Raw genomic sequence first — 15,459 nt, 5'->3', positions numbered from 1 at the left:
TCTCTTATAAAAATACCAGTGTGGTGTGTCCACTGTTCTTCATCTATGAGACCCAATAAGGCTATTTTGGGGGATAACAACAAAGGACTAGGTAGTAATGGAATAATAACATCATAAACTTTTGTCCAAAATATCATAATGAATGAACATTCCCAAATGAGATGCCAAAAATCCGCCTCCGGCTGACCACATCTATGGCAGGCTGATGTGGGTATTCTGCCCATACGGTGCAATCTCACTGGGGTGAGGTAAGCTTGATGTATAATGTATAGTTGAATAAGTTTATTATTTATAGCCGGGGATACTGTTAAGTGTGAGTTTAGAATGTTAGTCAGATCCTCAGAGGAGAGGTCTGGTATCTGTAACTTCCATTTAGTCAACACCGGAAGCGGGGCTGAATTAATTTTAGCCAAAATCAGATGGGTATACAGAGCTGAAATGAGACCTTTAGGACCTTGAGATTTTAGTATGCCAATCAGAGGGTAGGCTGATATGATAGATGTGTGAGGTGGGAACTGAGTTTGTATAGCATGACGTAACTGCAAATATTTAAACCATTGTAATTCTGGAGTTTGATGTGTTTCCTTAACCTGTAGGAAGGTAAGAAGTAAGCCACTATCATACATATCTCCCAATCGGGTAACCCCTAGATCCTGCCACATCTGCGTATCAGTCAATGACTGAATGTGAGGTAATGTAGGGTTATGCCATAAAGGAAGCTCTGGAACCGTATCAGTGTACGCAAGTAGCTTTTTGGACGCACGCCAAACCGCTAGTGCCAGGCTATGCATAGGGAGTAAGTCAGTACGGGGAGTAAACTTAGGGTATTCTAGGAAGCTAAGCAGGCTACGTCCTGCAACTAGGGAGGCTAAATAATAGTCTGTGTCAGATAGAGGTGAATCTTGTATCCAGTCCCTGATATTGCGAAGTTGCCCTGCCTGGTAGTACAAATTGAACTACCACAATTAAATGTACAGCACTGTGCCTGGGTAAACATTGAAGCGCCACAGATGGTTTATTCCACTGATCATTGGAAGTGCCAGAAGTTGGACTCCTGACGATCAGATATTTTTGGTCTATCCTAAGGATTTGCCATAAATATTCTAGTCTTGCAAAACCCCTTTAAAGTGAAATTTATGCCATCTATGAGCTGCTGTAGATTCCTTCTGTGAATTAAAAAGTGCCTGTCTTAAATTATAGCAAATTTGTCGGTGCAGCCACTTTTTTGAAAAGTGTGCAAAAGTTTTTAAATTTTTTTTTCTTAATGCAAAAATGTGACTTTTTTAACCTTCTAAAATGCGTAGCTCATTGGATAAATTTTTCACCGTAATGTTTATGGGTAATTATGTATCTTTATGGGCAAGCGTTCAAGTGATGACCTCATTTTATGGAGTATATTTTATAAATATGGATAAACGCCGTACTTTTCAGTCTATGTAAGTAGCGCATCCATAGACCCACTGTATACCTACATTCATACATCATGGTCCTGTGTGATTACCTGAAAAGGAGAAACCGAGAGGCCGAAATGACCGCTATATCTCAACATGTATGCAGGGATCAGCTAAGGAGAATGAAAGCGCCTCTGCCCGACACCTGCCAGGAGAACAAAGAATCGGGCATGTTCACTGTTGGACTGCCCCGTACCCATTCAGCTAATCTTGCTGAAATCAGTGGGTTCGGGAGACTTTAATATATGTGGCGACCTTTAACGAATGAACTGCAGCAATTTGTATAGTTGAAGAGTTTTAGGTTTAATGTTCTTCAAGCAAGTGCAGCAAGTCCCAGTAATCCCTTTGGGGTTGGGCCCTTACTTGATCTATTTATGGCATGTTTGGATAAAGTGGATTCATACTTATTGCCATCAAATATAAAATATTGCACCTTCACAGCTTGCACAGTTTTTTCTGTAGGACGCGGGCACTGCCTGCTTACCCATATGTGGATGTTACATAGTTTTGTGTTTAACTTTGTAACACACACATATTAGCATAAGTCAACATTAATAAGCTACAAAAGAACAGCCAGCAGCGGTTTTGTTTCATAGCTTTTTTCCTTTTTTTTTCTCGGTCTAGCACTAAGGGCGTTGTGTCCTCTAAAAGTAATTAAAATACAACAGAGTTTCTGAATATATTTTCTGCATGGAGTCCAGCTCAGTCAAACTGAGGGATTATGGGACTTTTCTTGCCTGTTCGTTTGATCTCTTAAGAAGATTTTGCAGGAGGCCCCCCCTTAGATTGCAGCCATGGACTTGGCATTGCTTACTGATCAGAATCACCGGTTTCCTTAAAAATATTCATCTCCACTTTAACCCCTTCAGGACACAGCCTGCTTTGGCCTTGTAGACGCGGAAGGTTTTTTCACATCTGACGTGTCACTTTGTGGTAATAACTTTGGAATGCTTTTATTTATCCAAGCGATTATGATGTTTTCTCGTGACATATTGTACTTTATGTTAGTGGTAAAATTTGGTCGATAAATTCAGTATTTACACGTGGTCCTAGTGTGCTAATAGACTGAAGAACAGGCCACGGAAGCAGAGGCACAACGAGTGGATTTTGGTGCCTTCTTTTTATTAGAATATATTTTAGGCACCATGTCAGGTTTGAAGAGGTCTTGTGGGGCCAAAACAGTGGAAACACCCCCAAAAAGACACAATTTGGCAAGCTACACCCCTCAGGAAATGTATCAAGGGGTATAGTGAGCATTTTGACCCCACAGTTTTTTTTGCTGAATTTAGTGGAATGAGGCTGTGAAAATGAAAATCTAAATTTTTGGCATAAAGGACAAAAAAAAACAACTACATTTGAAAAGCAATTTCTCCGGATTACAGCAATACTCCATATGTGGTAATAAACTGCCGCTTGGACACACTGCAGAGCTCAGAATGCAAGGAGCACCATTTGGCTCTGTCACCACATTATAAGTGCCCTATATTGTACATGCTGTGATCGGCGCTGTAATGTAGATTACAGCAGTGTTTTTTATTTCGAAAAACGATCATTGAGTTATGACCTATATTAGCTTTATGCTAATGAGTTTCTCAATGGACAACTGGGCGTGTTTTACTATATGACCAAGTGGGCGTTGTACAGAGGAGTGTATGACGCTGACCAATCAGTGACCAATCAGCGTCATACACTTCTCTGCATTCATTTACACTGCAGATAGCAATAGAGTTATATCGCTATGTGCAGCCACATAAACACACTATAACGCTACTCATGTGTCATGACCATGAATATACATTACCTCCAGCCAGGACGTGACGTGTATTCATTCTCCTGACCACTTCTGTGTGTGATTTACAGCACAGCGAGATCTCGCTGTGGATGACCGTTCACAGCGTAAAAAGGCTTTTTTTATTATTTTTTAAATTTTATTACTTGGAACTTTTACTTTTTTATTTTTATACATTTTTATTTTTTTACTCTGTTTTTTTAGTCTCACTAGGGACTTGAAAATGCAACTGTTCGATCGTTGTTATAACACCCTGCAATACTTATATATTGCAGGGTATTAGACCTGTCAGTTTCACACCGACAGGCAGCGTATTAGGTCCTGCCCCCTAAACGCCTTCCATAGATGTTAGGCCTCGGGTTGCCATAGCAACCATTGGCACCCTGCAATCGCGTAGTTGGGTGCCGATGTAACTCCGTAAATGCGGCGGTCACTATTGACTGCCGTATTTAAGGGGTAAATCTTCAGGGTTCACGGCCGTGATCCCACCTGATGTCTTCCATCAGTAATAAGACTGCTAGTAGCAGCCAATGCTGAGAGATGCAGGGAATGCCTGTGCGCTCTATTAGGAGCACATGTAGTTTAACGGGCTGCAGGCACAAGAGCCATGTCAAAAAATCAGTACAAGATGAATAATTTCAGAACTTTTTACACCTTTAATGTGACCCATAATCTGTACAATAGTATTGAAAAACAAACTGAAATAATTTAGAGGGGAAAAATAAAAATAACAAAACCACACTTCTGTAACCACATTATTGTAAACACCCTCTTATAATTGGGGATGTGGTTGTGTTTAGAATTTTAATAAAAAAATGTCTATCCGTTTGTTTTGCGCAACTTTCAAATAACTTTTTATTAAAAATTGTGCTTACTTTTTGAGATACAGCTGCTTTGTATTCTGTCAGGTCCGCGGGTTCATTGTCAGCGGGTCCTGCGTATCTCTGACACGCAAGATTGAGCTGTTACCAATCACATCTAGGTTCATAACTAATTAATAGACTACAAGTGGATCCTGCGTGTTACAGACACGCAGGACCCGCTGTCACTGAACTCGTCAGTCCTGCAGATCTGACGGATTCAGATCTTAGAGCACAATACATCTGCTCTGTATATGGAATACAAATCAGCTGTATTTTAAAAAGTAAACATAATTTTTTAATGAAAAGTATGGGAGAGTCACTTGTTGAGAAGGAAGGATCTGGGTGTACTTGTAGATCATAAGCCAAATAACAGCATGCAATGTCAATCAACTGCTTCAAAGGCCAGCAAGATATTGTCATGTATTAAAAGAGGCATGGACTCGCGGGACAGGGATGTAATATTACCACTTTACAAAGCATTAGTGAGGCCTCATCTAGAATATGCAGTTCAGTTCTGGGCTCCAGTTCATAGAAAGGATGCCCTGGAGTTGGAAAAAATACAAAGAAGAGCAACGAAGCTAATAAGGGGCATGGAGAATCTAAGTTATGGGGAAAGATTAAAAGAACTAAACCTATTTAGCCTTGAAAAAAGATGACTAAGGGGGGAACATGATTAACTTTATATAAATATATGAATGGCACATACAAGAAATATGGTGAAATCCTGTTCCATGTAAAACTCCCTCAAAAAACAAGGGGGCACTCCCTCCGTCTGGAGAAAAAAGGTTCAACCTGCAGAGGCGAAAAGCCTTCTTTACTGTGAGAACAGTGAATTTATGGAATAGTCTATCGCTGGAGCTGGTCACAGCAGGGACAGGAGATGGCTTTAAAAAAGGCTTAGATAAATTTCCTAGAATGAAAAAATATCAGCCCCTATATGAATATGTAGAATTTTTGTTTCAATCCTTCCCTTTTTTTCCATCCTTTGGTTGAACTTGATGGACAACTGTACTATGTTAGGCCCCATGCACACGAATGTAATTACGGGCCCATAGACTTCTTTGCTTACGGGAAGGTGTCCGGGCCGTTGAAAAATATAGAACATGTCCTATTTCAGGCCATAATTACGGCACGGGCAGCCCATAGAAGTCTATGGAGCTCCCGTAATTACGGGAGCGTTGCTAGGTGACGTCAGGGGATAGTCACTGTCCAGGGTGCTGAAAGAGTTAAACGATCAGTGCGGGATAGAGAGAAGGGGCGGCACTAATCGGCAGTAACTCTTTCAGCACCCTGGACAGTGACTACCGCTGGACAGTGAGTACCATGCGCGGCACTCACAATTTAGATGTCTAATGTTAACTTCAAAAATCCGTAACAAAAAAAAGTTAATACTTACCCAGAACTCCCTACTTCTTCCTCCAGTCCGGCCTCCTGGGATAACGTTTCAGCCCATGTGATCGCTGCAGCCAATCACAGGCTGCAGCGGTCACATGGACTGCCGCGTCATCCAGGGAGGTCGGACTGGATGTCAAGAGGGACGCGTCACCAAGACAACGGCCGGGGTATGTATGAACTTCTTTTACTTTCAATCTCTGCGTTCCGCTGCGGAAACTCTGCCCAAAAGGGCTGCCCCTTCTCTCTATCCAACACTGATAGAGAGAAGGGGCTGCCGATTGGTGCAGTGCAATATAGCAGAGAAAATGGGTCCGTAAATACGGGTGGAATACTGGTGACAAAGGACCCGTATTTACACCAGTATTTACGGACAGGGAAAAATACGTTTCTGTGCATGGGGCCTTATTATGTAAGTATTTGAAAGTTGCAGAATCACACTAATAGACATTTTTATAAAAAAATAAAATAAAACTACTTCAAAGGTGTACATAGTCTTTAGACTTGATGTTTTTGGAAAGCACATAGTAAATGTGATTAGATTTGCTAGTTCTCATCGCATTTGTGCTGTCCGCTGAGCGTATAAGTTTTCCTATAGAACCGTGGACCATTGAAAACGTATATACAAACGTGTACCATTTTCTGTTTACGTCTGTGTTTTATATAATGTGTACGTTTAGCGTATACTCACATGTCGGTATACGTTTCTGTCCGTTTTTTTCTACCTAAAAAAGTGAACACTGATCGAAAAAAAACAACTGATTTACTGTATGTTAACGGATACAAAAGTATAGCATTACGTTTGCATACGTCGTCCATTGAGATAAATGCAAAATAATACAAACGTTACGTCGCGTATACCTTCTTTTGAAGTACAGAATAGCGTAGCAGACTATGCTTTTCAGCACTTTCAAAAAAACTGTATCCCAACGTAAACCATGCCAAACATAGACTCAGATACTATTTTGGTCTACGTTTGACCCATTATAGTCTATGTATATTGAAAAAGTTTCTCTCTAAAACGTCAAAAACTCTAGGAAAAGCACATGTACAAAATGAAATAATTTAAAAAAACCAAAAAAAAAAACACAAACGCATATTAAAAAAAAACTCCTGGATTATGGATACATAATAAGTATTGTTTTTTAACTAACCCCTTTAATATTTGAAAAGTTAGGTATCTATAGATTTATAGGTTCATATAGTGTTTTGTCGCTAGCTCTAACAGAAGTCTAGCTTTGTCCTGATCTGCTGCATACAATGATGTAGCAATGCCAGGACAATTCGCCATTGCTTCAAATTGTCTGACTTGACGGTGCAGCATCATACTTGCATTGTAATTCAGCTGGAACGTGCAATGTGATGGAACAATGTTGCATCGTGGTGCACGTGAATTGTCTCCGAAGCTCTAGCCCTAATGGTTGCCCTGTTTATAAAGTCACGTAGTCACTTGTGGCATAGAAAAAAGGATTGGAGGGGATTAAATCGACTGAAATTTAACCTAAAACCGTATGTATTTATAGAGTTGAAAATGACCTCTAAAGCAGCCTTTCCCTGATGACCAGTTATAAGTGCGTGTTTTTTGGCCGATATTCGTAAATGATATGGAGATCGTTGACCTTGTTTGAACTCTCGTTGTTCATCTTCATTTATAAACCTCTTACTCTCGCACAGTGCCACAGTAATAAAAAAAGAAAAAGATTTGTACGTTTATGTCGCAGTTTACAGTTTTGATTTTTACGTGACATTTGTATCACACTTTTATTTCATACGTTTTAGCGCATAGTGCAAATATCATGGGGTATGAACTGTGGCTAGTATGAGCTCTCACGGTAAGAATGTGTGTTGGCTGAGTTACTGCTCTTTGACAGAAATACAGTAGTTCAGCATTTGGACAATTCTAACAATTTAGGTTGTTGCCCTTAGAAATACTTCCTTCTGGAAATGAAAAGAAATGACGTTACAACTTTTATACACAAGGAACAGGATTTACTAAGCAGTTAACCTCAGTTTTTGTCGCAAACTGTGCCGTGCAACAAATGTGTGCTGACAATTGAAACTTTATATTATATGGTGCCGATTGAAATCAGTCTACTGTAGATAGATGTGATGTGCAAACAAGCCAGGTTTTAGGCCTCATGCACACGGCCGTGCCCGTAATCACAGCCCACGATTGCGAGCACGGCCAGCCACCGCGGGCCGTGCTCCCATACCTGGTATGGAAAGGTGTCCGTGGCCAAAAGAACCGGGCGGGTCTGTAATTGCGGACCGTATTGTGGTCCGCAGTTACGGAGTTTTTTTGGTTTTTTTTACTTTCGTGTGCATAGGGCCTTAGGTTGGAGTGGAGTCCTGATATGAGACATCCCTCTAACACATCCATATGCCCATATGAATAGGGGTCTATAGCAGACAACACCTTTAACAGCTTAGTTTTCAGGGGGTTGTCTTAGATTATATAAAAAAACGGGTCTGCTTTGTCTTTGGTCTAGGAACAGCGCCACTATTGTCCATATGCTGTACCTGGTATTGCAGCTCAGCCTTTTTATCAAGTCAATAGGGATGAGCTTTAATACCAGGCACAGCTGCATTCACGGGTGGGGCATTGTTTCTGAAAAAGAACAGTAGACCCCTTTTTTTTTAATGTTAACTGAGTAACGATCAACTCTGTTGCCACAATGGTAACAGCAATCCAGCAGAATTTTGAATTTAGAGTTCAGTCTGAACAGGGATCTAAATCGGCAGATGCTGACTGCAAGGATTTTCTGTGCAGACTGTATCCAAGTGGATGCCAGGGATTTTTGATAGTTGACCAGTTTAGCCACCTGGGAGCTAAATACAATTCAAAGCCGCAAAAAACGAATATAATATAATCCAGCATGGCCTAGTTTTGCATGTAATAGTGAATTGGCCAAAGTAAAGCAGAAGAATTTCACTTTAAATGAGTTAAATCCATAAATATGACTGTGACAATATGTGGTCACATAGCAGGAGAGCTTGAAGCAGGTGTGTACAGGTGTGTACAGCTGGAGGCTGGGAGAGCCCGCTCTGGTATTCGTTATTGCGCTCACTCTATGGGTGGTTCACCTTTCTGAAGGGACGAGGCTCGGGTATTGAGACAGCTCATTTATTCTGAGCCTCGGGAGAAATTGCTGTATGGTTTTCATTATTTGTTTTGGTATTTGAATCATGTATTTATTTTAGGACTAGTATATTTGCTTCAGAATAATAGAGGACTTTAGAAAATCTGTGGGTCTTTAGATTTATTATACAATCTTCTCACATTTTTTTTTCTAAACAGGGTTGTTAGTATGAAGAAAATGTCCATCAGCTCGATTCTCTAATAAATATTAAGAATAAAGTTGATGCTTTAAAATGTAGAAAACAAATGCCTCTCTGCTTGCTAGGATCTAGACAGAGCCGGTTACATCGAAAATGCGGCCCTGGGGTTCACGCAAAGTAGCCCCCCCCCCACAAACACTATTCGACATTTATCTACGTAATTGCATAAAAAAACAACAAACACACACACACACACACACACACACACACACACACAGGAATATATTTGACAGCAAGTGAACAGTCAGTTCTTCAAGTTAATGTGTTGGAAGCAGGAAAAATGGGCAAGCATGAGAATCTGATTGACTGTGACAAGGGGCAAATTGTGATGGCTAGGTGACTGGGTCAGAGCATCTCTAATCTGGCAGGTCTTGTAGGGTGTTCCTGGTATGCAGTGGTTAGTACCTACCAAAAGTGGTTCAAGGAAGGACAACTGGTGAACTAGCGATGGTGTCATGGGCACCTAAACATTTTGCAGACCAAGTACACCCCATGCAATGGTATTCTCTTGTGGCAGTGGACTATTTCAGCAGGATAATACGTCCTGCCACACTGTAAAAATTGTTCAGGAATGGTTTGAGGAATATGACAAAGTTCAAGGTGCTGACCTTGCCTCCAAATTCCCTAGTTCTCAATCTGATCAAACAATTGTGGTATGTGCTGGAAAAAACATTCTGATCCATTTCAACTGTAGATTCTATTGTTGCACTGAATTAAACCGAGACCGAGGGGTCTAGCAGCCATTTTACCCCACCTTAATTAAAAAATAACATACACCAAGTTGAGAAAGTCAGGGTGATCGCAATAATACAGGTCTTGGAATGCCAAGGTGACTTCTTATGTTCTTCATCATTTATATTTTGGGAAGGGCTTTTTCTTCATCACAAGTGTATGTGTTGACACTAAGTATACGGCTCCCACATGGTCCGTCGTTGGCAGAGCTCATTCTTTCTCTCCTGAAATAAATACCCACAATGGGCCAATTGCGGAATACACTGGGAGCTGGGAAAGATTGCTGTTGAGCCAACTACTTTTTTTTGTGTGTGTGGCCATCTTTAGACCATAGCTTAATAATGGTCTTGTACTCCACCCATCATTGTACTCTGCAGCATTAAAAATAGCAAGTCAACGATTTTTACAGAATTCTGAATTAAGAATAAACCAATCCTAAAGTGGCCAAGGTGAGAAGAGAGGCCAAGACAAATAATAATTCTGCGTAAATATTTTCTAAGGCAAACCCAGTACCAAGACTTCTAATTTTTCAACCGTGTTCAGTGAGTCTTTGTTGACTTGGGCCATGAGCTTCTCAAACTGTCCTGGAGTGATCCCTACAAGATCAATGGGGACCACACAGCCTTTACTGTTTGTTTGGAGTGATGGAAGAGCCAGCAGCACGGAGGTCATGGGAACATTGGTTTCCTTTGCACAATGATTCTCTATTCGAGCCTCAGAACTGTGCAGCTTCAGATTATGCGCCGTGGTCTCTAATTGTGACAGCTGTTTTCTTTTCTGCTGTGTAATTTGACATGAATAAAATGACAGGTTTCAGAAATGTGAGAGTCTGTAGTACAATAATACCATGTGGCTTTGACGTTGGGAGAGACCGCAACACTGCATTGGCTTGTTACCATGTTTAGCAGCCCGACCGGGGCCTATGGTGCTGTTATACTCTTACTGAAGATTTGAGCATCCAGTACTGATGCTAAAACAAACTCTGAGTAGCCTGAAAATGTAAGAGCCCAATAACTTTATAAGTTGCCAAATCTAAAAGGTGTGTGTGTGTGTGTGTGTGTGTGTGTGTATATATATATATATATATATATATATATATATCTCTCTAATGTTATAATCAAAAAGACACCGTAAGCTGGGCCCGTAGCTTACTATCCCTTCTAATTTTTCCTTTATTGTTTCAAAGAACAGATTCCTCCCCAGAATCTCCTGTCTCTTTTCTCAAGCCTTCGCTTCTTTCTGATTTAGTCCATCAACTATTTTCCCCCCAGAATGCAGCGTTGCTTTCTGGGAAGGACAGCAACTGGACCGATCTGTCGGATAATCAGAGAACGGCAGTGGCTTGAGAAGATCTAGAGGAGAAAACTATGAGTAGCGATAGTTGCAAGCGGTGATTTGGTGCTTCCATATTACTGCTGTTATTACTGTTCGTAACCCACTGTGACGCTCCTCTTACTGATGCTATAATATGATATAGCACAATTATTGCTCTCATTGTGCGGTTATATTACAATTACTGATAACGCAGCAAAACGAGAAAGTATGAGGCCCCATGCACACGACCGTAAAAAACCTCCGTTTTTGCGGACCGCAAAAACGGAGCCATTCACTTTCATTGAACGCTGACACCTTTCCGTAGCACTACGGAAGGGTGTCCGTGCCGTGGAAATGTTCCGGGAATTATGGAACATGTCCATTCTTTCGCATTTTGGGGGCCGTGCTCCCATACTTGGTATGGGAGCACGGCCCGAAAATGCGGCTGTCAGTCAGCGGCCGGCCGTGCCCGCAATCGTGGGCCGTGATTGCGGGCACGGTCGTGTGCATGGGGCCTTATACTGTAGTTTGTGTCTGTGTTTTTTATTATATATTTCGTTTTTATACCCAAAACAATATCTATCTATCTCTATATATATATATATATATATATGTGTATGTATGTGTGTGTGTGTGTATATATATATATATATATATATATATATATATATATAGCAAAAGGCAACAGTCCCAGTAGCGACAATTAATGGGAATATATATATGTATATATATATCTATATTTTATTAGTCCTTCTCGATTAATTAGAGTATCATCATAAAGTTAATTTATTTAGGTAATTTACTTCAAAAAGTGAAACTCACTTGTTATATAGATTCACTACACACAGAGTGATCTATTTCCAGCATTTTTTTCTTTTAATGTTGATGATTATGGCTAACAGGTAATGAAAACCCATAATTTAGTCTCTCATAAATGAAGAATATTGGGTAAAACTTGAAGATTGTAGACTGATTGTGTAACACTTTGATCAGCTATTCAACACAAAACACCTGCAAAGGTTTCCTAAGCCTTTTAATGGTCCAACAGTCTGGTTCAGTAGGCTACACAATCATGGGGAAGACTGGTGACTTGACAGTTGTCCAGAAGACAGTCATTGACACCCTCCACAAGGAGGTTAAGCTACAAAAGGACATTGCTAAAGAAGCTGGCTGTTCACAGTGCTGTATCCAAGCATTGATGGAAAGTTGAGAGGAAGGAAAAAGTGTGGTAGAAAAAGGTGCACAAGCAACAGGGATAACCGTAGCCTTTAAAGGATTATCAAGAAAAGGCCATTCAAGAATCTGGGGGAGATTCACAAGGAGTGGACTGCGGCTGGAGTCAGAGCTTCAAGAGCCACCATACACCGACGTATCCAGGACAATGGCTACAACTGTCGCATTCCTTGTGTCAAGCCACTCGTGACCCAGAGACCACGTCAGAAGCGTCTCACCTGGGCTAAGGAGAAAAAGGACTGGTCTGTTGCTCAGTGGTCCAAAGTCCTGTTTTCAGATGAAAGTAAATTTTGCATTTTATTTGGAAATCAAGGCCCCAGAGTCTGGAGGAAGAGTGGAGAGGCATCAATCCAAGTTGCTTGCGGTCCAGTGCGAAGTTTCCACAGTCAGTAATGGTTTGGGGAACCATGTCATCTGCTGGTGTTGGTCCACTGTGTTATATCAAGTCCAGAGTCAGTGCAGCCGTCTACCAGAAAATTTTAGGGCGCTTCATGCTTCCCTCTGCTGACAAGCTTTATGGAGATGCTGATTTCATTTTCCAGCAGGACTTGGCACCTGCCCAGACTGCCAAAAGTACCAATACCTGGTGTAATAACCACAGTATCACTGCGCTTGATTGGCCAGCAAACTCACCTGACCTTATCCCCATAGAGAAACTATAGGGTATTGTCAAGAGGAAGATGAGACACCAGACCTAACAATGCAGACGAGCTGAAGGCCGCTATCAAAGCAACCTGGGCTTCCATAACCCCTCAGCAGTGCCACAGGCTGATCGCTTCCATGCCACGCCGCATTGATAACACCTCAGCAGTGCCACAGGCTGATCACCTCCATACCACGGCACATTGATAACACCTCAGCAGTGCCACAGGCAGATCGCCTCCATGCCATGCCGCATTGATAACACCTCAGTAGTGCCACAGGCTGATCGCCTCCATGCCACGCCGCATTGATGCAGTAATTCATGCAAAAGGAGCCCCGATCAAGTATTGAGGGCATATACTGTACATACTTTTCAGTAGGCCAACGTTTCAGTATATTAAAGAATTTTTAAAATTGGGCTTATATAATATTCTAATTTTCTGAGAGACTAAATTTTGGGTTTTCATTAACTGTTACCATAATCATCAACATTAAAAGACAAAAATGCTGGAAATAGATCACTCTGTGTGCAATGAATCTATATAATATAGGAGTTTAACTTTTTGATGATATTCTAATTCATTGAGAAGGACTAGTGTATATATATGTGTTAGAATGTGATTGTACAGTATAATGTTAAGCAGTCAATGGCATATGAGAAGTGAAGGTAGATATGCTCCATTGACATCATTACTAATAACTGCTGTCAGCAGTGATATTTTAGGTCCATTGCGTATCTGACTTTAGAGATTTGTCTGACTTTGTGTGCTTGTGGTAAGTATATGGTAAAAGTGTTATTTTCTATGGTTCAGTTGAATTATACAATGTTCACATTAAATAGACCCCATCTTCTCTGTATTTGAATATTGCCCCCTGTAAGCAGCCATTTCTACGGAGAGACTGACCTAGTAGAATGTAAGAAGCCTAGTAGAATGTATGCCCCCATGATCACTACCTTATCTCGCATATCTCCAGTACCTTTAGAAATACTTATGTGCATATGTGTGACTAGCATTAGCAGAACTTTAAGCCGTGGTTAATATTCTTGAGAGGTTTCCACAGAGGAAGTGCACAGGAAGCCAACTTCGTGGATGACGCGTACCACTATGGTCATGCTACATTGTGTGGGCTCCCACTTCAAACAGGAATTTGAACAGAAGGAGAAGCATATAGAATTACACAACCTTTACAAGTGTTTACATACAGTAGACAGAGCGGTGTATATCTGCAAAGATGAACTTTGTCTAGTGTTCTGCAATGCTATAGGGAGTGGTCACCCATCCAATGCTGCGCTGGCATCGAGAGCTACAGTTCACACTCATGAGAAGTCCATTGATCATATATTTTGATGTTAAACTCTTCTGGGTGATGGTTATTCCGCCATATTAGAACACATGTAATGTTACCCTTGGAACAGTTTCAACAAAATAGTTGAATCTGAATTTCTAATCTCTGGCCTTCCTGATCTGCATATACACATAAGGTAGCAGTTCAGCAAACAGCTGCGATCACCGACTCCATGCAGGCACAGCTCAGCCAAACTTACCTATTATTTTAATGGGGCAGAAGGGATAAGCAGCTACTGGACAGCTGTGGTGCCACTAAAATTCAGATTGTCTGATTCATTTTCTCCTGAAGGCAACATCTAAAGGAGACTGGCGGACACCTCAGGTGCGAGTGGCAGGGAGAGCTATGATGTGACATTAAAAAAAATTAGCCATTACTGATCAATTCTGGGAATGGGGGATTGGTAAAATTTTCTTGCACCCATACACATATGATGGTTACTTTTCCAGACTCCCAGAAACAACAATTGGCACCTAGGAACCCCACCGATTGCGAGAACGGAGCTTGAATAGAGTGGTGGTTGAACATGCGCCAGCCTCTCCATTAAATGTCTGTGGGACTAACAGAAACAACCAAGACTATTTCCGTCATTCCCACAGACTTTTGATAGAACGGCAGTGCGCATCCACCTCACTGTAGATAGGAAGAGAGGAGGAACGCAGGACCCCCGTTCTCACGATCAGTGTGGGTTCCAGAAGTTGGGCCCCCAGCAATCAGGCAATTATAACATATCACGTGGATAGGTGATTATTGTGGATTCTGGGAATACCCTTTCCGTATCTTTTTGTTTAAGCGTTTTTAAGGCGTTTTTGAAGTTACACAGAAAAACGTATGGAATAAAGTGAATGCGCCCTCACATGGAATCCACCGTAGACCAACATCAAGGGGTTTTGCCTAATCAGAACATCTATGGTATTAAAAACAAATAATAATGATTACCGACAATTTATTGGGGGAAGATATTTTCCTGTGCCTAACCCTTATCATGAAGGACGTATAAAGCAAAGCTAGATATACGTAAAGTCATTGATTTAAAAAAAATTATGTGATAGCCAATATGGCTGCTATTTCAAGCACACTAGGATTTGTCACCTGCGTGCCAACCCCTGTTAGAGCTACAATGGCGGTGATATTGCTTGTCCGAGATATTGTTTTGTGTGTGTGTGTGTGTGGGGGGGGGGGGGGGTTCTGAGAAGCTTTTTAACATCACGTGATTGCAATGTTTCTGCGTATTTAGTCCAGTTTTTTCTTTTTTCTGCAGTAAAACACATTGACAACGAGCTCAACATGGATTTAAAAGGAACATGGAGCAGACCATGAAAATCATTTAAAGTAAGAATTTAGATCTGTATGCGTA

The 15,459-nt window shown here is 41.1% G+C and overlaps 1 protein-coding gene across 2 annotated transcripts in view; it reads left to right on the top strand.

The window, feature by feature from the left end:
* Window positions 1-15,459, top strand: part of SGMS1 (sphingomyelin synthase 1) — a 202,338-nt gene that overhangs the window by 94,699 nt on the left and 92,180 nt on the right. For both annotated transcript variants that reach the window (XM_075842652.1, XM_075842653.1), the window contains one exon: window positions 15,364-15,434. The gene's annotated coding sequence lies outside the window, so the exon portion shown is untranslated. The remainder of the gene's footprint in view (window positions 1-15,363; window positions 15,435-15,459) is intronic.

The sequence above is a fragment of the Rhinoderma darwinii genome, chromosome 11, assembly GCF_050947455.1.
Source record: "Rhinoderma darwinii isolate aRhiDar2 chromosome 11, aRhiDar2.hap1, whole genome shotgun sequence".
NCBI classification, from domain to species: domain Eukaryota; kingdom Metazoa; phylum Chordata; class Amphibia; order Anura; family Rhinodermatidae; genus Rhinoderma; species Rhinoderma darwinii.
The sequence above is the reverse complement of the archived record's forward strand: the minus strand, read 5'-3'. Positions and strand labels throughout refer to the sequence as shown.